A 23,936-nucleotide genomic window follows, 5' to 3' on the forward strand; every position below is an offset into this window, starting at 1 on the left:
GTAAAAACTGTGGCCATCAAGGCTGGGTGAGCGTCTCTGTTTGGCAGTACTCTGAGTGTGCTGTCACATCAGTGCTGGGAAAAGTAAGTGCTGTCCACACAACTCCTCTGGGAGGGGGCGGTTAGGTGCTCGGGCCTGGTGACCCCTGGACTCTGCCCTTTACGCCTCTGCCCTTGGCTGATTTTCATTTGTATCCCTTCACAGTAGTAAATTGCAATCATGACTGTAATGGCTTTTCTGCGTTCTGTGAGCCTTCTAGTGAATTATCAAACCAAAGGGTGACCTTGGGGACCCCCACTTGCAGGTGGTGTTGGAAGTGAGGTGGTCTTGGGATTCCCAAGCTTTGTGTGCAGCAGTGGGAAACCACTACCACATGCAAAGGTCCTGTGGTAGGAAAGTCACATTATGCACTGGGAGCTTCACTAGAGCCAGTGTAGCCGAGACATAGAGAATGATGGCGGGTGGGGTCTGCCAGCCATGGAGACAAAGGGACAGCATCTCCACCACTGACCACTGCCAGTTTCCCTAGCAGCCATCCCTGCTGGAGAGGGGCCTCCAGAGCTCAACTATTACATGCCAATCCTTCACTTCTCTGCCTGGCTGTATCTGTGAGATCCAGAATCTGTTCTGGGATGTTCCCTGGGCTCCTCTTACATCTCTGCTTCAGCACTGGCTGCAGGGAAACTTCAGACAGTGTGTCCACCAGGCAGGTCTTGCTGTAAAGGAATCTGGATCAGTCTGGTGGATGTGTTTTAGCCCGGTGTGTCCTTGGGTAGCATGAGCCTAGGTTCCCAGGAATCTGTCCCTCAGGATGCTGACAGTTTCATCATGGGACCGCTGGGGGTTCCACGGGTCTGGGTAGATTGAGACATCGGTAATGTCAACAGGAACCACACACAGGACAGCATTTTGGGAGTTCTCACCCTGGGCAGACTGGGCGATGAGCCGCCCAGCCTCGCCCCGTTTGTTGATTATTCCCATTTCACAGGTGAGGGTCCTGAGGCTCAGAGGGGCAGTAACTGACCCTGGGAAGTGGCTCACATGTGACGGGAATCCCAGTCTGATTCCAAAGCCTGGCTCTTAGGCCACGATGTGCAGGGAGGCTTAACAGACCCCAGGAAAACTGTTTCTTCAGTGGTTTGCTCAAAAATGGTTTTGGAGTGCCCCAGCTGCCAGCCTCTGTGCTGGGGATTTCATGGTTGATTAGCTTGGGTTCCCAAAGCAACAGACCTCGAGGCCAGGATTCAAGTGCAAGGGTTTAGTTGATTTTTTTTTTTTTTAAAACAAGGCATTTTGCTGAGGCTATCACAAAGACACAGGGCCATCCATGATGGGGGGTGGGACCATGGGTCACATGCCAGGGACATCCCATCTTCACACACAGTAATGCACACAGGGAGCCTCACGCTTGTCACTTGTGGTCACATGAGCAGGTCACATATACCCTCATTCAACAAGCCTTTATCCACGTGTGACCGCAGTGTGATGGCCTGGACACAGCAGGAACTGAGCCACTGCCTGGGCCACACCCCAGGCCACTGCTCTGGGCAGGGCTGGGAAGCAGCTCCAAAGGGGTTGGTGGGTAGGCAGGATACAGGGGAGCTGGGCACAAATGCTGGTGATACAGTCAGGTCCGGGATACACTGGCAGACCCAGGACCGCAAGGGGTTCATTTGGGAGGTAGTCCTGGATACCGAGCAAGGGGGTGGGAACTGAGACAGAGAGGGAAGGAGCCAGTAACAAGAGGGGTTTTGATTGCTGAAGGCCACCCTGCGGGACACACCTGAGTGTCTTCCCACCCAAGGTCAATGCAGCTGGTGCTGACCCTCCTCTCCAGCAGGCATCGGCTCAGGACTACTCTCAGGAACATCACATCTGGTGGGCCAGCCTCTCAGGTGGGCAAAATGGGCCCCAGCCAAAGAAAGACCCACTGGGCAGAGAAATGCAGGTGCTGGTGGTTGTGGTCAGGTAGGGACATCACTTGATAAAGGCAAAGGGAGTCAGGGGCTGGAGCAGCAAGACAGATGGGGGGCATGCAATCAACATATAATTAACATAATTAACAGGGTCCCAAACTGCGACTCTGGGGCCAGAGGGACCACAGATGAGCAAATGGACTGAGTGGGAACCAGGGTGGCCAACTACCCCGGTTTGCTCCAAGACCGTCCAGTTTTAAAATTGGAAAGCCCACATCCCAGGCAATTCAGAATGGTTGGTCCCCCTACCTCCTGCCCCTTGGGGACTTCAGGGCTGTACAGAGCAGGTGCTCTCTCTGAAGTGACAGCCCCACCTAGCTCAGCAAACTTCAGCGGGTTGGGAGTATGGCACAAGTCTGCCAGATCATCTCATGTTTCAAGAAGAGTCAGAAATCGAGATTTTATGTGATATTTCTCAATTTTAATTGTTTGAAATTAATCCACATTTTAAAAGCTCTAGGTGTGTCTAGGGAGTGATGGGGACAGCTTCCCTGGTAAGCGGTCAGAGGTCGTGGCTTTGGTGAGCAAGGGGCACCAAGGGGGCAGGACCTGGGGCAGAGTGCTTTGTCCTTTGCTCTTCTGTCCTGCAGGCTGCCTGTGTCGGGGGTCATAGCCGCCCACGGGTGCCCAGAAGGGAGCCTGTGGGTGAGGCTGGCCCTCTCTGGGTCTGCGGAGCCCCTCAGAAGGGAGCTGAGTACCTCTGAGTCCAGCTCCTTGTCTCACAAAAGAGGCCCAGAGGCTGAGAATCCTACCCAGAGCACAAGAGCAAACTGTGAACCAGTGTAGTTCACACATCCCTACTTCTCTCTGGCCCCCATCCTCTCCCGCCCAGACACCCCTTTCATGATTTCTTTCACTCCATCTCAGATTCTTCTTGAACGCAAACACCATGGACGAGTAACAAGATCCTTTGGCAAATCGAGAGGGTCGAGGACACAGCTGCTCTTGAGGTTTTATTAGAAAGAGCTGCCCAAGGAAAGGGAGATCTTTCTAATTAATTCTTTCTCATAAAGGAAATTGCTGCTTGACTTTTTTTTTCCAAAACAAGGAAGCTAATAAAACATTATCTTTAGAAGAAGGATAAATATGCCCTTTCCTAGTTTATTTTTCAAGAATCTAACCATGGAGAGAAGCCAGATCTCCTCTGATGTTGCTTTTAACACATGATTACTTTAATTACAGAAGTTTGGGTTTCTATGCAGCCTAGACCATTAGTTCTGAATCCTTTCAAATACAAACCTGCTTCCTGCAAACATGGAAATTGGGGTTGCAGTCGTTAGCGTTGTTGGGAGCCACCTGGGAGAGCTTAAGGGTTGAATGGGGTAATTTATCCAAAGAAATGGGGTTGACTCCTAGTGACCAAGGGTGACAGGGCCTGAGGAGGGAGTGAGAGCCAGAGAGAAGTTCCATCAGACACCCTGGTAGTATCCCTTCTCCATCTTCTCTCCCTGCTAATCTGCTTACTCTCCTTTACCCACGGGGTCTGCCCCCAGCACCTGAAATTACAAATCACAAATCCAGGACACCATGTGGTAGAGGTGTAAGATCAGGGGAAGAACCTGATTGGCCCAGATTGAGTCAGGTGACCAACCCAGGTCCAATCACCTACAGCTAGGGCAGCTGACTCTCAAGGTGCAAATATGGCCACCAGGGTCCGTTCCGGTGCATCTGGAGAGCAGAGTCTCTGGGAGTTGGTGTGGAGGACAGAGGCCCGACCCGTGCTTTCTATCCTCTGGTGCTTCAGAAAATACCCAAGGACAAGAGGCCACAGCAGATTTAAGACACCAAGGGTAAAGGAGCATGTGTTTTATTCCTTTAAACTTCATTTACATAAATTTGTGAAATAACAAATATATATTGGAGCCATTTTAAAATTATGTTCATTAGTGGATTGCAGACCCATTGCAAGGACCCCACCCACAGCCTGAAGTTCAGGAATGGCCTCAGTTACCTTCTTGCAAAAGGGGAATGAACCCTTTGCCAATATCCTATCAGCCTTTCTCCCTCAGGGATACTCCACCTGTTTTGGCCCAGGGAGGGAAGAGTTCCTTCTGTCTGCTTTTTACACTGTCCCTCTGTGCTGCAGTAATTCCCACCAAGCTCGGGTAGGGAGGACCTGCCTGCATGTTTTCTCTGCATCCTTAACTGGGTTGGGGAGCCAGGAATGGGGGCAGGGAGGGGAGGGAGGAAGCCAGAGGCTCAGCAGGGGGGTTTATCAGCTAATCACTCACCTCCGCCTTCACTCTGATTACTCATTCCATTCTCATATTCATTTCTGCCAGTATTGTTGAGCCCACACCCAGCGCTAGGCACTGGGTGGGTGAGAACACATTTTCATGGTGCTGAGAGACCACTCTAATGTAGGGGTGTGAGGGCACAGGAGCTTGGGGAGGGATCTATCAGAGGCTTCAGAGAGGAGACGGCATTTGAGCTGAACTTAAAAGGTGCACTTGTTCATTCACGTATTCATGCAGTCACCAAGTCCCTAGCTGTGTGCAGACATTGTTCTGGATGCTGGGGACACATGGGGGAGATGGACAACAAGATCCCCACCCTTGTTACAGGCCAGGGAATTGATTCCACGAGGTAGGGGCACAGCCAGCTACCAGGGCTTGGGCCCACAATGCTTATAACCCAGCAAAGAGCTCATGGGCCCTGGGTCACAGAAAGCCCAACTGGCAGCAGGAGGTAGCAGCAAAGTAAGGATTTATTGCAGGGCGCCAAGCAAGGGAGTGGGAGACAAGCCTCAGGAGCACTCCAACTTTGTCTTTGAGTTAGGGGTGTTTTCAAGGGCAAGAACAAAGAAGCTGGGGTTAGTCATCGTCTTGTGGCATTCCTGTGACATTTTCTTAATAGTAGTTTCAGGAATCAGAGTATCTCTGGTTTATGATTCTCTGGCCAGGTGGTCCATGGCTAGGGGCGGGGGCGGCAGAGGGTGTAGTCTATGAGCTCATCTTGCCCTGGAGAAACAGCCTGAGTTTGCAGTTAATGATGAGGCCTATAATAGCAGCTTTAGTACATTAACAGTGTTATTGACAACAGCTGTTTTAGAACATTCGTGATGTTATCAACAACAGCAGTTTTAATCATCTGATTCTGGTTGATTAGTGTTCAGTTAGCACAGAATTAAGGCCAAAGGGGACAAGAAAGGGAATACAGTTTCGGGGAGAGAGATTAATCATAAACTGGGGAAGGAAACTGGTTTTAGAAGGACTCGGTTTCATACTCGGCTGGTGAGACTATTGGTGAGAATCCCCAGGCTGGGGTCAGCCCCTTCTCCCCAGCTGGCATTTATCGAGCACCCAGTGCAGGCCAGGCACCGAGCTGACTTTCTCATCCAGTCTTCACGCCTCAGAGGGCACGCATGTAAGCCCCACTTTGCAGATAAGGGAACGAAGGCTTAATGAGGTTAAGCGATTTGAACCCTCTTCCCACCTGTGTGATTTGCTGTGTCCCGTCTGCCGAAAGATGTGTCTGCTACGCTGTTATAGTTGTCCATCCATTCAGGGCTCTCTGGAGGACAAGGACATCCCCTAACATAGGAAGTGCTCATTAGGGTTCGTGGAGGGGACCAGTGCCTCCTTCACCCTCGGATCTCAGGTATCTGGCCCCCCACCTGGGAACACTTGCTCTCAGCTCCTTCCTCCACGGTGAAGGCCAAGGACTGATAGTGGCAAAGCAGCAGCCTTCCAGGAAAAGAGAAACAGGGACATGTATGGAAGCTTTTGTGCTGAAATTTCAGGATCAGGTAGGGGAGAAGATTTTAAGCCCCACTTTCCTTGCTTCCAAAAGTCGCCCCGTGGAATTGGTTGCAGTAAGAGTATACAGGTTAGGGAAGGATCTGAACCCAAGATTTTCCATGTCTGTGAAACTGATTTACTGGCCTGTGGGACCCCTGCCTGCATTGATGCCCACGGGTCTCCTGGATCTTGGGGAGGGTACCCTACGCTCCTGCTCTCCAGAAAGTCTTCCTCAGGTTAGGCAGGCATCACAAGGGAGTCAGTACCTGTTTCTCGGTAGGTCCCATTGCTTCAGTTTACTTTGTTCTTTAAACATTTTTTAATCTTTATGGGGGGGGGCGGAATTAGGTTTGTTGATTGATTGATTATTGCCAGTTTGTGTTATTGATGCCTGGATGCTCAGGCCTTAACCACGTAGCTCTGCAGTGGGTACAGCTGTTCCCACTGCTGCCTCTTGGTCTTCAGGTTGCTGCTCATTGAGCCTGTGGTGCATGGCACATATTTTCTTGGGCCACAGATCCAGGGGCTTGTACTTTTTGCTTTCGTAGAATTTCCTGAGGTTCTTTTTCTGAGTCTGGTTAATGATGGTGAGAACATGAGCAATGGATGTATGAACAACTTGGATCTTGGAGAGCTTAGAAGCCGCGCTGCCTGTCACTTCAGCAACGTGCAGCTGGGACAGGTCCACTTTCAGGTCCTCCAGTTGTTTCAGCAGCTCCTCCTCCTTGATGCAAAGGTCTTGAGCCTTAATCTTGGCCATGGCTGTACAAGCTGCCGCCATGTTTATTTATTTTAATGGAGGTACTGGGGATTGAGCCCAGGACCTCGTGCATGCCAAGCATGAGCTGTACCATTGAGCTATACCCTCCGCCCCACCTAGTTACTTTAAGAATGAGAGAAGAATCGAGAACTGCAGGGCTTGAAGCAACACACTTTTTTGGGCAATCAGTGGATTTCAAATCCAGCGGGGAAGGGCCCCTGGCCTCTGTTCACTGCAGTCATAGCAAGAATGCAGTTTCACCTCAAATGTGACGCTGCCTCCTTCCAGCCCAGATGAAATCACCCTGACTGCACAGGGTGACTCCTGAGGGCCCAGAAACCTGGGTTTCAGCTGTGTCTGTGCTCTGTTGCTGTGTGGCCTCAGGCAATTCACTTCCTCTCTCTGAGTCTCAGCTTCCACGCCTTGCAAGTGAGAGACTGCAGACTCAGGTGCTGCCAGGGGCCAGGGGCTGGATGAAGTAGAGAGTGAGTGAGCCTGGGAGACCCCTGCCCTTCCCATGCGGGGACCAGGGTTCATGTTTCTAGAGCTGCTGATTTTTCAAGAGAAACCAGAACTTTGGAATTTTTCTTTTTTTAATATTAAGGTTTTATCATCCTTGCTTTTGTCATTTTAAAGGTTTTTTAAAAAATTACATTAATTAACAACAGTATCCGTGCCCCCAAAAAGGTATTCAAGTCAAAAGTGTACAGCTATCACATGTTCATAAAACATGAAATTTCCAATCGTTACATCCTTGTGCGTTCATATTTTTTGGATCAAGCATCTTGAGTGAACTACGAGTTATTAAAAATAAAGACATTTTGTTCTTTCATTATTTGATAGGGTCCTAGCTTTACATGCTTATCAGGCTAAGGAGAAGGTAGGGCAAGATGGTTGAATCTATTTTCAGATAACTTATATCTATGAATAAAGTGTCTACATTATAGATCCTATATGTATCCAGCACTAGATACTTGGGTTTAAATGTGGTAATTCTTTCCCAATCCCTTGCCCTGTAGGAGAGAGACAGGTTGGCTGCTCAAACTTCATTTCTTAGGTATCATCAGAGATTGATTGACTGGCTCTGTTGCCTTTTCAGGAATGTGATAATCAGGGCATATTCTGTTGTATGTACCCTTGAGTCTTTGATCCTAAGACCACCCCTGAAATTGTTTAGGTTATTTACATGCACATGATAAACTTCTTGAGATTCTTTTTCCCCCCTTTGGCGGGATGGTGTCTTGCTGCAGGTAACTAATGAAGAAGTGGTCAACCACAGAGTCTTAAAGAAATAAGAAATTCTGTGCCCCCTGAAAGTGGTTCTTATTGGTGCCTTCATTTAGAAGAGCACTCTTTAAGATTAAAGCGAAATGTTTTCTGATAAAATAACAAATTTCATTTAGTACAGGTTCTTAGTAGAAAACAATGACAAATTGAGTATTGTTTGTAAAAGACTAACATCAAATCGGCTAGAGATAAATGTATCATGTTTTAAATTAGGTTTTGTGAGTAGACAGATTAAAATTCTATTTTATTTTTCAGCCGCATAACGATTTATTGAAATTGATGAGTAAACAAATCGTTTTTTAAAATACCTTTATTGTGGTATAATTCCTGTACAGTGAGCTACACATTTCAGATGTACACAAAATTCTATTTTAAATATAATACTTATAAAATAAATACTTTTGTATTCAAAATAAGTGTATAGCTATCAACTACACTTCAATAAAAGACAGATTAAAAAAAAAAAGAAGGAAAAAAGTGCATAGCTAGATGGATTTTTGAAAACTGAACACACAGTTCAGTTCAGCACCCATGTCAAGACACAGAGCACACCTGCCCTGAAATCCCACCTGCCCGCCAACCTCCTCTATCGCTGCCTCAGTGTCTCCCCCATCCCCAGAGGTGACTACTGTCCCAGACCTCTAACACTGGACGTCTGCTTTGTTGGTTTGTACTAGCACTTTACATCTGGGTATATATATATATCTTTTTTTGAGCAAGATTTTTATTAGTGAAGTAAAAAAAATAGTAGAAGATAGTACACTCCTGAGAATTGGGAGCGGGCCAATCCAAGAAAGAAAAAATGGCCCATCTGGGTATACTTCTGTACTGTATTTTGTGGTGTGAATGCACCACACTTGATTGCATCTTTGTACTGTGGTGGGCATTTGGGTGGTTTCATGTGTGGGACTAGAATGAAGAGGCTGCTATGGATATTTTAGACTGCACCTCTTGGTTCACATGCGAATGCATTTCTTTCTAATCCGTTCCAGGGGTGGAATTGCTGGGTCAGAGGAGGGCAAGTGTTCAGAGAAAGATGAATGTGATCTGAATTCTCCCTACTTCCTAGTGACAGAAAGCAATGAATATTTGTTTAAACGAGAATTCAGCCAAGTTAAACATTTTTCAGGCAGATGAGGCCTGCCGGCAGCCACTTCATAAACTCTAGGCTGGCCTGGGCCTGACAGTCTGTGTCACCCCTCCTCGTCTGCAATGAGCTTTCATCTGTGTTTTGTCTTTATTTCCTTTCCCCCCCAACTTATTTATTTAAATGGAGGTCCTGGGGATTGAACCGAGGACCTCATGCATGCTAAGCGCACATTCTACCACTGAGCTCTTACCCGCTCCCCCCTTTGTGTTTCGTCTTGCTTCTTAAATTTGTATAACATTTTTCATTATAAAAGAACTATAACTGCTACAGAAAATTCAGAAAATGGAGAAAAGTAAAAATAAAAAATCCCCAAGAGTTCATTCCTCTAAAGCAAAAAGAGTAGTATAGTTGTATACTGTGTTCTAGTGCTTTTTTCCCCTGTGGATATATGTCTTTTTTTCTTTGAAATTTGCAATATTGCTCTGCCTAAATTATATGGTCTGCCTTCTTAACTCCATCATAAGCATTTGCATGTTATTACAGGGTCTTCCTATCCAACCATGGTTGGTTTTAGATTCATTTAATGTTCTGGGTGGAGAGAAGACAATTCCAGTCTCTATTTTTAGATTTATCATTATATCTATAAATAAAAGGGCTGCTGGTAAGAGAGCTCAGTCTCCTGTAATAACAAGGCTTTATTCCAGGCGCATAGGAAAGTGGTTTTAAGAACGTGAAATCTGCAGCCCTACTACTTGGGTTCAGAATCCTAGTTGTCCTGATCCCCACTACGTGACTGCTCCAGGCCTCAGTTTGCCTTATCTGGAAAATGGGAACAATGACCAGTGTTTGCCTGGTACTTTGGTGTGAGAATTACGTGAGGCACATGCTTAGAACAGGGTTTGGTGCTTTGTAAGCATATAACAAGGGCTAGCTATTTATTCTTTGCTACAAAGAACTGTTTTTTAATGTGTACTTTTCCACATGTAAAACTAATACTTATTCATTATAGAAACTTAGGAATACTTAGAACCCTGCTAGGAACATTTATGTGTATATTTTGCCAGTCTGGTGTTAGTGTTTATGTAACGTGTGCATATCTACTCAAGGTCAAGATCACAACATCAGGGTTGTTTTGTGCCCTGTTTCTCAGTCACCCCATATTTCTTTCTCTGTCATTGCTGGGAGCTGGTTTCCATGGGCCTCTCAGGTTTCTACATGTCTTCAAGCAGAAGCATTGACCCTCTGTTCAGGATGTTTGTATAGCAGTGATCAGACAAGGTGCTTCCCTGCAAGCAAAGGGCAAGTTGTTTTCTGCTCACTATAATAGAGTCTCTTCCAGGACCAGGTCAGGCAGGCTTCCTGCCCAGTGGAAGAGATTTGGGTTCCCTAAGCCCACGGTTTCTCAGGGGAAGATCATGCATTGTGTACAGCTTCACTTCGCCCCGTGACATCTGCAGACTTGAGGCTTATGTCGCCTGCTGTGCTACGAGTGATAAAGTCCTTTGTCTCTGATCCAGGAGTCTCCTGTCTCCTCCAGCAGCTGTGAAACTGGCAGGCCACCTTGTGGGCTTGCACCTTAGGAGCAGTCTCTGCTCATTCACAGGCCTTGAGAGTCATTCCACAGTCTTCTCCAGCTTGATTTCCAGTGGCCACGTGGTAGTCCCTCGTTTTACTTTTCCATCACTCTTTGGACCAGTCTCCCATCACTGGAAAAATAGGTCATTTTACATTTTTTCACTATTTTAAACAATGTTGCAGTCCTGGAGCTAAGCTTTGCTGTCCTGTGACTGTTTCTGTACCATAAATAGAAATTCCGAGGAATGACAGGACACTGAGGTTGGTGTATCATTACACCCTTGGTAGATTGAGACCTAACTGATCCCGAGCCCCTGGGGTTTTCTCTGAACCAGATCCTGAGCTCTTTGAGGGCAGGGACATCCTCATCCTTGAGTCTGTAGTACCAAGCACATAATAGGTGCTCATCCAATATTAGTTGGACCCAAACAGGGAAACAAATAAAATCAAAGAGGATGCCACTGCACCATATTTCATGGCGTTGAACCTGCCGGTTCTTGCTCATCACCACAGCCCTCCAAGAGATTGTCTGAATGTCACAAAATCACATTTAGTGTAAGGAGATAAGAGACAAAGGAAACCTAGGGCTTGGGGGGCGGCACTAAGGGAGGGGCCCGAATCAGCTCCTTAACCCCCTAAATCATCCCCACAGTGAGCTCCTGGGAAAGGTTATTCTAATGTCTTACTTTTACTTTCTATTGAAATACAGTATCTATAGAGAAGTGTACACATTAGAAGTGTACGGCTCCACGTATGCTCACGCCCTGAACACAACCACAGGATCAGCACTGAGCTCAAGAAACCCACCGTGACCAGCCCCCCAGACCCCCTTGTGCCCTGTTGGACTTCCCCCACAAAAGTAAGTACTATCCTGCCTTCTGGCAGCAGAGATGCAGTGTCTTGCTTTTATACGTGGACTCGCACACACCGTGTCTTCCTTTGTGTCTGGTTCCTGTCCCTCAGCGTTATGTCTGTGGGGTCCAGCCCTGCTGTCATGTGTGCTTGCAAGTCATTCTTCTGTGTGGGTCCTGTCATCCAGAAAGACCTCATTTGTTTAAGGATGCTACTGTTGATGGGTACTTGGGTATGATATTTTCAAGGAGGAGTTCTTGTGAGCAGTGTTGCAAAGAATATTCTAGTACAAGTGATTACACAGGTAGGTGATCCTGTTAGGTGTACCACTGAGGAGTGGAATTGCTGGCTTATGGTATACATCTGTGTTCAGCTTTGTCGAAACTCCCAAATGGTTAGAAACTGTTTATTCAATGAATGACTTTGTTAAATCAAAGAATCAGGGTGATGGATAAATCAGACTAATCCTTACCGTCAGGGCTGGCCTCACGGGCAAATGGCTGTGTGCTCAGATGGGCCTGGGCTTGGGATTTAATGCTCTGCAGGAGCCTTCTTGAAATTTAAAAAAAAAATTAAATAAAAAAAATTTTACATGGAAGTATAGTTGATTTACAGTGTTGTGTTAATTTCTGGTGTACAGCATAGAGATTCAGTTACACATTATAGGTGATTACATGTTATTGACTTGAAATTCTTAATTTCTCTCTGCCTTTGTGTTTTGTAAGTGACGTGTGAGGGACAGTGGAGCATATGCTGGGGGCTGGGCGGTCCTGCCTGCTGCCATCTCCCTGCTTCCTGGGATGAGTTTTCAGCCACCTGCTCCATTGCCCTCTCCTTCCCCCTGTAATCACTGCTGTTCTCCACCTACTCGTCCCCAGAGCATCCTGTGTCTGAGGGAGCATGTCATTAAATAACAAATGAAAAACACCGTGACAGGTTGAGAGAGAGAGAGAGAGGAGAGGGAAAGGGAGAAAAAAAAAAAAAGATTTTTCTGCACATTTTCATGTTGCCTGGGCCCACAGATGATATAGCAGCCCCGGTGAGAGTTTTATCTCGTGCTCACTGTGGCCCAGGCCCTCAGTCAGCACTTTTACACACATGGTCACATTTAACCTCTCAGCACCTGTGTGAAATCAGCATTACTGTCATCATCTCCTTTTTGCAGACAAGGACCTTGGAAGGAACCCTCCTGAGTGGGAGCCAGAAAGTGGGCCTTGGGCAGGTTTGAAGGCAACTCTGTCAGCCCCCAAAGCCCATGCTTGTCGACCGCTAGGAACCCAGTCTCCCTGCAGGAGCCTGGAGGGTCCAGGGGAGCTCTGCAGTGTGTGGCCGTGGATGGAGAGTTGCCGTTTCAGAGCGTGGAAGGCTTCATGAAATGATTATGAGGTCGCGATTCATACTGCAAGAGAGGTCGGGTAGGGGCGCCTTGCCAGACACAAGGCTTTTGTTCCCAGTGCGGATTGCGGGGGCACTTTCCTCATAATCGTCTCAGAGAGGAAGGAAGCAAAGATTTATCTCCCAGAGTCTAATTAACTTCCTTTGGGGAGGCCAGTATCTGTCCCACACAGGACTCTGAGTGCCCCCCAGAGAATGCTTTGCAATGATTCACTAAGGGTCAGACTTTGAAGGGCCAAAGATACACAGTTTGCTTACAGAGTCTTCGAAAATATACGTTCTTGTGTGTGTGTGTGTGTGTGTGTGTGTGTGTGTGTGTGTGTGTATGTGTATGTGTATAGCTTCTTTCCAGACCAGCCATTCCCCAGATATCTGTATTGTTTACACTCCCTGCCTCTTTGTGAAGTTTTTTGTTTCGGTTTGTTTTTAAATAGGAGAAGAAATAAAGTGACCAGAGGGGATAGGATTTGCCCAAATCAATAGCTCAGCTGGAAATGGATTCAGGGTCAGAGGTCCCCTAATCAATCACCAGATGGGTTTTGAGGGGCTTCTGCCTAGAAGGGAAGTTCATGGGAGAGTGAGCACGAGGTGGTTAAGCCATAAATTCTGGGCCGCTGCAGCCCGGGGGCTGTTGACCGCGTGTCATGGGAAGTTTCAAGGCAGACTCGTTTCTTGCCAACTGCTGACTCTGTTTTCTGCTTTCTGGAAGCTGTGGGACCCTGCCCCCCTGGGCCAGCACTGATTGCACCAAGGCTGGACACCTGACCCAGGCTGGACCAGTCAGCATCTCTGCCCTGTCAAACTGCTGTCTGGACTGATCCTGAAACAGAGGAGATGAAGTCAGGTGGGGCCGGCAGCCATGATGTCTTGTCCACAGTCTTACCTTTGGGTTCTCTGAGACACCCCCTTGACTTGCCCATAAATCTCCTTTGGTAATTCAAGTTTCTAGAATGGCTTTATGCAGGTCCAGCCACATAAGGCATGGGGCTCAATGCAAATGGAAACCATAGGGCCCCAGGTTCAAACATTTTTAAGAATTTCAAGGTGGTGATAGCAGAGTGTGAAACCAAGTCAGGGCCCTGCTAAGCCAGGTCCTGTGGATGGTAAGGTTGCAGGCCCACGGAGCCGCCCTGGGTCTGTGTTACCTGCAACCTAAAGAGACTTGAGCAAGACAGACAGACCAGGCTGGAAAGGTTGTCTTCTGTCTCCCCATCTGAAGGAAATGTGTTTCAAAATTCTTCCCAGAACCACAGGCCAGGAGACCAGAAAGGACAGAAAAAGTCCAGGAAGACTGAATAAATGCAGGAAAAGCCATTCCCAGGGCAGGCAGAGAGCCCTGGGGTGGGGTGGGACTGGGAGCAGACTCCTTTAAATTCTGGCTGCCAGTCAAGTGCGGACCGAGCCCAGGGTCCAGGGAGGAAGGCTCCGAGGGCAGAGCAGTGCAGCCTAGGTGTTACCTTAGACTCCTTAATCAATAGAAATTGATAAGAGGCCAGGCAAGGAGTTCAGGCAAGGCTTTACTGGGACTTGTGCTGCAAGACAGTGAAAACAAGTAACAGGTTCCCGTGCTCCCTCCCCAAGTGACAGGAGGTGGGGGAGCAAACTGGTTCCTTAAATGGGGTAACAACAGGGGCAGTTGTGTGGGTTGGGCTGGAGTGGGTGCTTAGGTGGTCTTCCCATCCCCTTGGTGGGGCTGTGTGCAGGGATCATGTGCAGTCCCCTGCTTTTGCTCCTGACACCTCAGAAATGGCCATCGATTTGTGGCCTTTTTGTATCTCATTGTTCCTATTGCCCTGACTGTACATGTGTGTAGTTATTTTCAGTCCCTCATAGTTTCTTTGTATAGACATTTGTCCAGGTGCAAGCACTCCAGTAAAGGATCCCAGGTGCCAGCCTGTCTTACCAGGAGCGCCCCAAGGGGAACACCACTGTGCATAACAGTGAAGAAGGGGGTCTGGACCAGATCAGAGCAAAGGGAGAGAATGTTCCCTTTGCCCAGTGCAGCCAAGGGGCCCCATCAGCAGTGCAGACAGTGGGGGCCGCAAAGCACCATGGGCACCTCTCAGTGCACCTGCACATCTGTGCTTCGGTGTCTGTTGTTATGTTTAACTGAGGAATTTACTGAGTTCTCTACTCATTCTCCATGAGTTCAAGTATCCCATCTAAACCCCGCAAAGGCCCATCTCCAAATGCCATCACATTGGACATTAAGGCTTCAACATACAGATTTTGAGGGGACACAAACATTCAGGCCATCACATCCAGCTGTGGATCTTTCTCTTATGATCTGGCTGTGTAGCCTGACTCTGTTGCTGTAAATACATCTTCACCGTGACTGAGACCTGTGAGTTCTTCCAGTGAGTATCTGAACGTTGGTGTGGTCTTGGGAACACTCCCCACTGCAATGAGTGTGTGTGATTTCTTGCTTTTTGTTCCTGGAAGGTAGTTACATTACTTTCCCAAAGAACAAATAAATATGCTTTAAATTTTTGTCAAACGAAGCTGCAGCCATGATGTTTTTTCAGCAGCAAGGTCACGTTGTTGGTGCATCACCTGCAGTGACAGTTTCCAGCAGCTTCTCCGTTGCGTGGCTTCATTCCCACTCCTGGCCCTTGGCTCTGACAAACTTCCCTGATGCTGAGGTTGTCGGAACCTATGCCCACCTCTCTTCTTGCTGCTGCAGCTGGGAAGCGGCAGGGGTGTCCTGGAGTGAGGCCTTGCCTCTCGAAGGGCACCAGTTTGCAGGCAACAAGAAACCAGGACTCCCCAGTATAGGAGGAGGTTGTGAGCAGCCAAGGAGAACACTTCCAGGAACCGCACCATGGTCCTCAGTCGCTCCTGGGGAATTCCTCTCCCGAATGCTGAGGCGACGGGCCATTCTTTTCTGGAAAGGTCACAGTTTGCATTACATTCACTGTCTCATGACTGTCCTGGCTGCGGCAGTGAATGAGAGAATCAAATGGAGTGATTTCAGCAAGCAGAGAGGGCAAAAGGACGCGGAGCCAAAAATGCAAACCCGGCAGCCCAGATTGCTCAGAAATGTGCAAGGTGGTAACATTTCTGTGTCTCTTTGTTCGAGTTCTGGCTTGTCTGCTTGGAGAGCGTGTTTGTCCAGAGTTTCCCAACTGGTCCCCGGGGAGATGCTGCCTCTCCCGGCCTGTGGAAGTGAGAGCAAGCCCAGAGGTGGTTCTTAGAAACACAACCGCACAAGACTAGGATCCCAAACCGTGCAGGTTGAGTGACATGGCAGGGGGGCTGAGTGGTTAGAACATGAGCTGGGGCACCAGACGGACTTAGTCCCCACTGTCTGCCTCGGCCACAGTGAACTAGGACAAATCATGGGACCTCTCTGAACGTCTGTTTCCTCATCTGCAACGTGGTGACAGTAGTTTCTACTTCACTCTGAGGGTCACTGTAAGGATGAGATGCAATTGTGTATATAAGATGCAGATTTGGGGCAACTGTTGTTAATTGCTGTCTTCTCAGGGTGCATGGTGATCACATGTTGGGGGAGGGTGGGGTTCCTACCTTCCTGTGGGCAGAAAAGAAAAGGAACTAACTTTTCTTGAAGTCAATAATGTCATAGAAACTTTACATTTTATTTACTCTAAACGAGAATCCTGAGAGGCAGGGCAGGGCTTTTCAAAATGTACCGTGCGCAGATTCCCTGGAGGGTGTTGTTAGCTGTAGGGTCTGATTCAGCAAGTCTTGGGGTGAGGGCTGAGATGCTGCATTTCTAACAGTCTCAGACCATGCTGCTGTTGGTCCGTGACCACACTTTCCCGCGGCCTGGCCCGATTTCCCCCCTCCCTTCTGTCCATCTCCTTAGGCCCATCTCTCAGGTCTTGGCTTAACTCTGCTTCCTTAGGGAAGCCCCCACCCTCCCTGGCCTTTCCTTCTATGACACTTCCTCCTGGCCCTGTTATAGTCTCCTACATAGCACCTGAGCTTAAGTGATTAAGTATGGGATCCCTGTATGATGGTGTCTGTCCATTTAGAATGTCCTGGTATCAGTAACTATGCTGAATGTCTGCTGGTGCTTAGCAATGTGCCTGGCCTATCATTGGTCCTCCAGAAACATTTGTTGAATAAATGAATGAATGAATTAATGAGAGCTAAGGGGTCTAGCTCTCCTTAGACCCCTTCAGTCTCCAGCTCCTGAACCTTACAACTCACAGTGTGAACCCAGGGAGGAGCTCACTTCTGGGGCTCTGCTGTTGAAATGAGAGAAATTATCCATGGACACAGTTGTGACCCTTTGTGACTTTTTAAAAGTCATAGTCATCATAAGCCCCTTGGTCCACACATGGGCATCACTGAGTCAGCCTGGACAACTCTGATCTGGGGCTGCATTATCCCCTGAAAATTCACTCTGACTTCCAGAGAGTGATGAAGTGCCAGTGGTGGAGGAGGAGGTGGTGGTGGTGTGGTTTGGCGGGAAGTGTGGAATTCAGCAGAAACACAGGAATAATCCAGTTCACCTCTGTTGTGCTTAAGAGGGGCTGAGCGCTGTTCTGAGTGCCCCACTCACTTGGTGCCCATTGTACGAGGGAGGTACTGCCATCCCCACTTTCCAGATGGGGAAACTGAGGCCAGTTAAAGAGCGGACACAGGGCATATGGCTAGTGGATCTGCAGAGCGTGGCTACTTGGCCGCCTCTCTTTAACTGGAAGCTCTGCTGTCTGGTTGACGGTGCATCATAAGAGCTGTTCCATGCTACAGGACAAGGGGACAAGGTCTGTCCTTAAATTCAGTGCATTTGGATCCTGTTCATGAGCCAAACCTGCTTCTCTTTGTGTTTCCTTTCTGTTCTCTGTAGCAGAGGGCAGCAGTTAAGGTGACTGTTTCCAGAATCCAATGCCCGAGTGTAAATCCCAGCTCCGACATCCTTGTGCGATTTTAAGGAAGTCAGTTGCCTTCCTGTGCCTTGGTTTCCTCCGATGTAATACGTGACTAACGCCTGAACCTGCCTCAGAATTGTGCAGATGATCAAATGAATCACTGTCGGTGAAGGGCTCAGAACAGTGCCTGGGAGGTTGTAAGTGTAGTTTGTGTGCTTGGTGTTATTATATTTTAAAATAATGACAAATCTCTATTTGCTCGAAGAACAGATCTTTGTTGGAAAATTCTTTTGATTGGTTTCTGGGTGGCCAGACAAACAGTCCTCTCTGTTTAGAACAAGGGGCCCCGGTCCAGCCCTGGCCCCGGCCTTTTTAGCTGTGTGACGTTGGGCAAGTCCTTAGACCTTTCTGAGTGTCCATTCTCCCAAAAATATAATCAGGGGTCATCCTCCCCATTAGATTCCTGCGAGCAGTCAGAGAAATTCTGGATCAGAAGCCAGGGGCTGGACATGAGGGGCTCTTCCTGGGAACCAGTCATCTAATAAGACAAATACGATATTGGACAGGGACTTGTGTTTCTCTGAGTGGGGCATGTGCACCATTGGAGAGCCCCTGGGTCATTACTCTTACAGCCGCAAAAGCTGCAGCCACTGTCTTTTCCTCTTTTCCACCTCTTGGGTGGCTGAGGGGCTGGAATCCTCATCTCCACAGTGGGGTTGGTGGGTGTTGGAGGACCATCAGGAACCCTAATTCCTGACAACGAAGGCAAAGTCCCCATGGGGCTCCAAGCTGAGGCTTCCACTGCGCATGTGCTGGGGCATGGTCTGCCAGCCTCACCCTGGGTGTCACAAGGCTTTCGTGAGCCAGAGGTGCTGGACTGTCTGGGGCAGCCTCTTGGACTGGAGGGGCTGCTGGGGCTGGCAAGGGTGGCTTGTGCTTTCTGAGGGGGATTTGCATGGAATGTGCTGACCCTCCTAGCTTGGCTGGTGCGGCTGAAGGAAAGATGGAGGTAGGGGCCGCAGGGGTGGCACGTGCCTGCAGGGAGGCGAGGAAGGAGTTTGGGGAGGAGCAGGAGAGGGGAAACTGTCCCCTAACCTGGGGTTGAAACTTACCTGCACACAAGACCAGGGCCTGCCCACCAGCTCCTGTTGTCATTTCCAGTCCAAGGATGGGCTGGGAAGATGGGGTGATGGGGGCCAGAGCTAATCACTCAAGGGGGCACCTCTGAGACAGAGCTCTTCAAAGTGTGATCAGAGAACCACTGTCTGCTCCCGAGGAGCCTTCCTTAGGTTCTTCTGGGCAAATGGTCTGCAATTCTCTGGACTTTCATCTTTATGTAAAGTAGGAGATGCTTAGCTATAACTCAAAAAGCGAGTGTAGTATCATTAAGTTGGTGTCCATGGGCTGGGGAAAATATTAACAGAAAGTATGCACATCCTTCTCCACCCTTCCAAGTGGGACTGGTGGCAGGACAGATTGGCACACTCTCAGATCTTTATGGCTCTGATCAGGGAAGTGGGTAAACATTTATACAAGAAAAGGGCATGGTGAAGAGTTGCAGAAAAGGAGACCATATCTTCAAGGGGAAGGAAGGGTGGGAAAGAGGAGAGAGCAAGGGGTGCCAGGGAGAGAGAGGGATGCAGTCAGATGCTTGGAATGGGACTTTGGAGAGACAGATGAGCACAGAGGACATTTGTTATGTTGTGGCCACTGGTGTCTAGAATCCCATTCCTGGTTGGGGAGACACACCCACCAGATGAGTCCTGAACTAGTAGCCAAGTTGAACTCTGTACCAATTCACATCCCATGGGAAGCAGATGCCTGGTTGGAATTCGATGTGCAAGAGGCCTACTGGGTGGGAAGCCTGTGATGGGTGGGGGAGAGGGAGCAGGAAGGGAGAACCTTCTGCCCACAGTGCGGGTCTGACACCCAGGAAAGGGGAAGCAGAAAGAAGGAGGGTTGGGTGGGAAGAGGTTCAGTCCGCCAGGCAGCAAGGAGGGAGTCTCAGAGGGAAGGTAAGTTGATGGAGGAACCCCACATAGGGCCAGAACAGCCTGTTCCTCCAGCTCTGTCCTTGGTTGGGAGCAGGGAGGCTGCCAGGGTCTCTCTTGGAAGGAGATCTGAGCAATGCAGCCCCCTGGCCACTGCAAACCTGAGAGTATGGACAGAGTAGCCCCAAAGAGGGTGGGTTCTGGAGGCAAAGGTCCACTGCATGAGCCAGGCTTACAAGGTGAGAAGGGGTCTCAGGTTGAGGGCTGCAGGGGGCCCCAAGGGATGGAGGCAGAAGCACAGCTTCTCATGCCACTGTTGTTTCAAATAGGCTGCCACGTGGGCTACCACCTTGCCCTGCAGTTCTTAAAGATGGCTCTGGGTGCCAGAAGGCCTCACATCCTCCTGTAAAGCCCCAGCCAGGACGGCAACAGCTGGTGATGGCATACCTGTGGTTCCAAGGCCGGTGTGCGCTGGAACCCTGGGTACCTGAGCCCATCTCCCCGAGCTTCCTTTCAGGTGACCTCCAGCGCCCAAGCCCTGAGGCCTGGGGACACTTAAATTCAGTGGGTGTCATCAAACCAACTCCCAGATCCTTTAGTGTCGGGTGTTAGATGTTTCAAACAGCACTGCTGGAGGAACATCCTTTTCTTTGGGGCTGGATCGTTCCTTGGTGGCCTCTTTTGGGTATTGGTGCCCCAGTTTATTCCGTGAAATTTGCAGGCTGGTGGGTGGGGCCCCATCTCAAGGCCACACCCTCACCCCTGGGGGAAGAGCGTCACCTGGCAGCCCCTCTCTGGCCCTCGGTTTCCCCGGTAGGCATCAGAAGCCACTGGTGTTGTAACCGAAGCTGTCAGCACCTGCCTGGGTGGACGCAGCCTCCTCCACCAGCTGTCAGGGACTGAAATCTCTTAAAGGAGAACACAGCCTTTTTTCCTCCCAGATGAGAGTGGACACTTAAACATAAAACCTCCAGAGAAGACAGGAGTATATACTCATAGGTGTAAGCCACAAAGCAGACCTGTGGTGGGGGGACCCAAAAAAAAGTTAGGTCTCAGCCCTCATGCCGGACCCCTGTGCACATGATCTGATTTGGAAGTAGAGTCTTTGCAGATGTAATTAAGGATCTCAAGATGAGCTCATCCTGGATTAGGGCCTTAAATCTAATGACTGGTGTCCTGATCAGAGACAGAAGGCACAGCCTCAGAGAAAGCCGGGTGATGACGGAGGCAGAGATGAGTCTATCAGTTCCCTAGTGCCAAGGAGCGCTGGCAGCCACTAGTAGCTAGAGAGGCCTGAGATGGACTGTCCCTCAGCCCAGAGGGAACCCACCCTGCCAACACCTTGGTTTTGGACACTGACCTCTGGGGCTGTGAGAGAAAATGTTGTTTCAGCCTCATCTCCTCCCACCCCACCCCCAGTTTCTGGTGCTTGGTTAGAAAAACACCAGGAAATAATACAAGACCCATTCATGAAAAATCAAGCTCCCACATTGGAGGAGGACAGCTAACACCTGTGTATAACGAGGGTGGGGCAGGGCTGGGAGGCACAAGCCTGAAAGGCCACATGCGTTGACTGTGTCTCTGTGCCTTGCTTTTAAGGGACCAAGTATAGGCTGGACGATACCTAGTCACCTGGGGATCTTGTTAAAATGCAGATCCTGACTCAGTAGTTAGGCAGTGGGTGGCGGGGAGGTGTGCTGGGGGATGAGATCCTGCATTTCTTTTTTTTTTTTTTTAATTTTTTTTTTATTGAGTTATAGTCATTTTATAATGTTGTGTCAAATTCCAGTGTAGAGCACAATTTTTCAGTTATACATGAATATACATACATTCATTGTCACATTCTCTTTTGCTGTGAGCCGCCACAAGATCCTGTATATATTTCCCTGTGCTACACAGTACAATCTTGTTTTGGCAACCACAAGTTTGTATTGTATGTCTGTGAGTCTGTTTCTGTTCTGTATTTATGTTTTATTTTTTTTTAGATTCCACATATGAGTGATCTCATATGGTATTTCTCTTTCTGACTTACTTCACTTAGAATGACATTCTCCAAGAACATCCATGTTGCTGCAAATGGCGTTATGTTGTCAGTTTTTATGGCTGAATAGTATTCCATTGTATAAATATACCACCTCTTCTTTATCCAGTCATCTGTTGATGGACATTTAGGATGTTTCCATGTTTTGGCTATTGTAAATAGTGCTGCTATGAACATTGGGATGCAGGTGTCATTTTGAAGTAGGGTTCCTTCTGGGTATATCCTTAGTAGCGGGATTCCTGGGTCTTATGGTAAGTCTATTCCTAGTCTTTTGAGAAATCTCCATGCTGTTTTCCACAATGGCTGCACCAAACTGCATTCCCACCAGCAATTTAGGAGAGTTCCCTTTTCTCCACAGCCTCTCCAGCATTTGTCATTTGTGGACGTTTGAATGATGGCCATTCTGATTGGTGTGAGGTGATACCTCATTGTAGTTTTGATTTGCATTTCTCTGATAGTGATATTGAGCATTTTTTCATGTGCCTGTTGATCATTTGTATGTCTTCCTTGGAGAATTGCTTGTTTAGATCTTCTGCCCATTTTTGGATTGAGTTATTTGTTTTTTTCTTATTAAGTCGTATGAGCTGCTTATATATTCTGGAGATCAAGTCTTTGTCGGTTTCATTTGCAAAAATTTTCTCCCATTCCGTAGGCTGTCATTTTGTTTTACTTATGGTTTCCTTTGCTGTGCAGAAGTTTGTAAGTTTCATTAGGTCCCATTTGTTTATTCTTGCTTTTATTTCTATTGCTTGGGTAGGCTGTTCTAGGAGAATGTTTTTGAGATGTATGTGAGATAATGTTTTGCCTATATTTTCTTCTAGCAGGTTTATTGTATCTTGTCTTATGTTTAGGTCTTTGATCCATTTTGAGTTTATTTTTGTGTATGGTGTAAGGGAGTGTTCTAGCTTCATTGATTTACATGCAGGTGTCCAGTTTTCCCAACACCATTTACTGAACAGACTGTCTATATTCCATGGTATATTCTTGCCTCCTTTGTCGAAGATTAGTTGATCAGAAGTTTGTGGGTTCATTTCTGGGCTCTCTATTCTGTTCCATTGGTCCATATGTCTGTTTTTGTACCAGTACCATGCTGTCTTGATTACTGTAGCTCTATAGTATTGTCTGAAGTCTGGGAGAGATATTCCTCCTGCCTCTTTCTTTTTCTTCAGTAATGCTTTGGCAAGTCTAGGTCTTTTGTGGTTCCATATAAATTTTATTATGATTTTTTTTCTAGTTTTGTGAAATATGTCCTGGGTAATTTGATAGGGATTGCATTAAATCTGTAGACTGCCTTGGGCAGTATGACCATTTTAACAATATTGATTCTTCCAATCCAGGAGCATGAGATATCTTTCCATTTTTTAAAGTATTCTTTAATTTCCTTAATCAGTGTTTTATAGTTTTCCGTGTATAAGTCTTTCACCTCGTTGGTTAGATTTACTCCTAGGTATTTTATTACTTTGGGTGCTATTTTAAAGAGGATTGTTTCTAAGATCCTGCATTTCTAACAGGCTCCCAGGCAGTGTTGTAGACCTAAGGACCACACTCTGAGCAGTGAGACACAGGATGCTGTGTCTGTGACTGCTCCCTGGACCACATGTGCTGGGGCCTCCTGGAATGCTCAGGAAGAATGGAGGTGTCCCAGGCACCACGCCTGATCTACAGAGTCACTCTCTGGGATCATGGCCTGAACCAGCGTGTCTAACCACTTCCCCAGGAGAGCCTTACAACTGCTGAATTTAAGGTGCACAGGACCATGTGGGTTTCTGGGGTATGCTGGGCTGGGAAGATAGTGGCCCTATGCTGGGGGAGTCTGAGTGTCTTTCTTATTGAGGCAGGGAAAAAAGCATCTGCATTAAAAAAAATTTTATTTTGGTAGGGGGAAGTAATTAGGTTTTTTAATTTACTGGTTTAATGGAGGTACTGGGGATTGAACCCAGGACCTTATACATGCTAAGAATGGGCTTTACCACTGAGATACACCTTCCTCCCTTTCATTCTTTTTTATGGCTGAGTAATATTCCATTGTGTGTACACGTGTGTGTGTGTGTGTGTGTGTGTGTGTACAAATATACATATACAGGCATTACTTTTTTTTTTAAACATCCTTAGTCATTAAATAAGCAGGCAGCTCTTATCAGCCCCTTGGTGTTTTTAATTAGTCCGTGAAATCCACAAATGTGGAGACCTCAGTGTTCGGCCGTTGGTTTAAAGGTATACGCACAAGGATGCTTCATGCCACATCGTACATAAAAGCAAACAATGGGAAGCGAAGGAAGTGCTCACTCACAGGGGATTGGCTTAATCAGTTACATAGTCTCAGACAGCAGCATGTTACCAAAACAGAGGCTGTGCGGCTGCAGGATGGATTAAGTGGAGGAAGAACAG

The 23,936-nt window shown here is 47.8% G+C and overlaps 1 protein-coding gene and 1 pseudogene across 1 annotated transcript in view; one reads left to right on the top strand and one right to left on the bottom strand.

The window, feature by feature from the left end:
• Positions 1-6,115: 6,115 nt before the first annotated feature.
• LOC105089460 (large ribosomal subunit protein uL29-like) lies at positions 6,116-6,476 on the bottom strand (annotated as a pseudogene).
• A 4,661-nt stretch (positions 6,477-11,137) lies between these two features.
• MEAK7 (MTOR associated protein, eak-7 homolog) overlaps positions 11,138-23,936 on the top strand; it is a 47,043-nt gene continuing 34,244 nt past the window's right edge. Inside the window, exon 1 of the mRNA XM_064488916.1 lies at positions 11,138-11,287. The gene's annotated coding sequence lies outside the window, so the exon portion shown is untranslated. The remainder of the gene's footprint in view (positions 11,288-23,936) is intronic.

The sequence above is a fragment of the Camelus dromedarius genome, chromosome 9 (genome assembly GCF_036321535.1).
Source record: "Camelus dromedarius isolate mCamDro1 chromosome 9, mCamDro1.pat, whole genome shotgun sequence".
Classification (NCBI taxonomy): domain Eukaryota; kingdom Metazoa; phylum Chordata; class Mammalia; order Artiodactyla; family Camelidae; genus Camelus; species Camelus dromedarius.